The following is a 3,256-nucleotide window of genomic DNA, read 5'->3' as shown; positions in this document are numbered from 1 at the left end:
CGTCGAGAAAGCCTAACATTCCCTGCATGCGAAATATTTTTGCAATTTTTTTTCCAACGAAATCAAACAAAAAAAACCGTAGTACGATAAATAAAAAAAAATTTAAATATAAATTTCCATCAACATATAAATAAATAATTGCCATCATCTCACAAAAAAAATAAGCAAATCAAACTACTTGAACAAGTGTACAAATGTACAAGCATGTGTAGTGTGTGTGTGTATGTAGCAGCAGAGTAAGTAGCCTGACCGCGCTGTTCAAATCAATCAACAAAAGTAAGTACATCTGCTTTTGAAAAGTGCCAGTATTGCATATTTACATTAACGGTTCAACATAGTCATGCGCAACACGCGCATCTGCAAACGGAAAATGAAACAACAAAGCACAGAATATTTAAAAATTTACATGCAGCAAATTATACAAATGGAAATTTGCATCAATATATTCTTGTAAATGAAGATGGAATGTAGAGGAAAAAAGGTCGAGAAAAAGTTACGACCGCTGCAAGCTCATTTCGTGAAATTCTAATCTTCCGGCTACAGTATTTCTACAAGCGCACCATTAGCATATGAAAAAAAAAAACAAATTCGGCCGTCGACTACAACAACAACAATTTCATATTTCATACAATAATTGGAATGGAAATATTCAAATTATAAATTATTCTTTTATAATTATTATACGACACATTTGTCCAATAGCATACTTCAAAAAATGAATAGCCACGGTAAGTCGGGCGTGATAAATGTGGCCGTTGGTCATTCGATGATCAGAATGGGCAACAGTCGAATTGGACGAATGCATACCAACGCAACAACCAACAACCAATGTACACATACATATGCGCAGTCAAATGGAGCAGTGAAAATTGTCGAACGAAAAAAAAGAATTAATAAAAAATAATAATAATACACCGGCTGACAACTACAACCACAATCTTCCCCGCTTCTTCAGATGACCAACCAAACAAAAAATGGACAAGAATAAATTGACCATTTTAGCGGTCGCCATCATCATCGATGCAAGGACATCCGACAACACTTGTGACAGACAAATTGTCAATGCCAGTCGTTTGAGAAAATGAGATGAATAAAAAATATATTTAAATCGAATCAACCATATCACACTACGTAGTAATACACGGTAGTAACTTCTGCAATAGTGCGTTAAGCAGCCGAGATGATCAGAGAAGAGGTACGATGAATGATGATGAAGAAGTATATGACCGCGCACATGGTTCAAAAAGTACCAGCCATTGTCTGCACGAGTAAAAGGCGATGATTGGTGTCACTTTGCTTGTACAAATTCGGGACATTTGCAAAACTAGACTCTGCGCAATTTGTACAACAGAAATACTTTTCATCAGAAACCAAACTGATCAATCCCAAAAATGTTCGACAAAAAATATACACGTATACAATGGAAAATAATAAGATGAACTGAATACAATACAAATCAATTATTACACTGAAATAATTACTATATATATATATTTATTTAAAAAAGTCATCTCGTTCCTCCCTTCGACACTTCACAATCGAGCTAAGTTATCAAGCTAGCAATTGCTTGTACTAGAATAAACCAACGATGAAAAATTTTCGATTTTTCCCCTTCTTCTTCTTCTTCTTCTTTCGTAAATAACTCAACCAACAGTGCAATTTCGTATATTGTCATTGATTAAAACAAATTCTAATTATAAAAGCCAATTGAAGAAAAAAAAATCACAATTCAATAAAATAAATAAATACGCGAAACTATTCATTCCCAAGCGTTACATTACAAGTACATAATATACATGTGTATACGGTGGATATGTGAAAAGAGAAATGCCGAAAGCAAAAGCTGCACAATGAAGACGTATGTGAGCAAAAATAGATGCTAACTACGCGCATCACGCACATTCAGTTCACCACCTCATGTCACGTCCCTTGAGCATAATGTGGAAAATCGTTTTCGTTCCACTTGCGATTGTGCAACAGCAGCTCTATCTGAGAAGCATCAATAACAAATTTATTTTAATAACAGGAAAAGCAATATTTTCCAACGAATTCCTCAGTTGCACAGTTTCTTATTCTAATCGATTCTTGCTCAAACGATGGAATTTTCTTTTAATCATGCACCTGATGCAATTTGAAGTGAAGAGGAGTTAGTTGTATTATTATTATTATTACTATTGAACGCAACAACCAATACGTCAAATAATTACAATGAAAAAAATAAGAACTAAGAAATCAATGACGTCATAAGAAATAAAAAAAATTAAATACTGAGTTAAACATATTTTTTTTATTATTCAGAAAATACTACTACTTTTATTATTAATAGTTAACCTTCTTAGATTTAATAATACAGGATAGGAGTATCAATTTTCAAAGTGAAAAATAAATTACGCCAGAATTGCTGAAATATATAGTTAGCCATATTTAGAAAAAAAAATATTCCCAAAGGTTCAGAATTTCGAAATAAAATTAAAGTATAAAATAAATGAAATGAAATATTTTCTCAAATGCTACCCAATAGGCCAATCTATTTATTTTCATGATTATTCTGAACAAAAATGCAATAAAGTATAAATTTTACGCGTAAGTGTATGTTTAAGAAGATGAAAAAAAAACTTCATCACTTTCTTAATAATCACAACAGTTCAAAACTGTGAAATAGTTGCAAAAAAGAATGAAACATAATTTACGAAAATAATTAAACCATTCCAAGTTCGCTCACTAACTTCGAAAATTCAAAAAAAATATTAAAATACAAGCAAATAATTTTACACTTGTATGTTGGAGAAGAATAAACTGTTGCTGCTATTGCTCTTTTAAGTGACCGAAAAAACAACACCCAAATTTTCATTAAAACCAAATAATAAAAAGCATCATCGTCGTCCGGGCGACCATCACATCAACGTATCATCATCGTCTATTCTATTCCTCCTTTTCAGCTTTAACGGAAACAATAAAGATGAAAATCATACGACAAACATTATTCCACTAATAATAAATCGATTTTTCAACCAGAAGATTAAATACTTTATCAGTCAAAAATTTAAAATAAAAAAAATTAAAATGCTCTTCATTCAACTGTTGCGATCATTCATTCAAAAAGAAAAAACTGCAACGCGTCTTCATTGCAAATGCATATTTCGAATTTTGAATAAAAAATGAAGACGACAAAATTCAAAAGTACTTAAAATATTCAAGATGAATTCAAACGAAGATTGTAAAAACATTAACACTTAATAGATGTTCCAAAAGAAAA

This window comes from Trichinella spiralis (assembly GCF_000181795.1).
Source record: "Trichinella spiralis strain ISS 195 chromosome Unknown Scfld6728, whole genome shotgun sequence".
Taxonomy (NCBI): Eukaryota; Metazoa; Nematoda; class Enoplea; order Trichinellida; family Trichinellidae; genus Trichinella; species Trichinella spiralis.
This window is presented reverse-complemented; position numbering follows the sequence as displayed.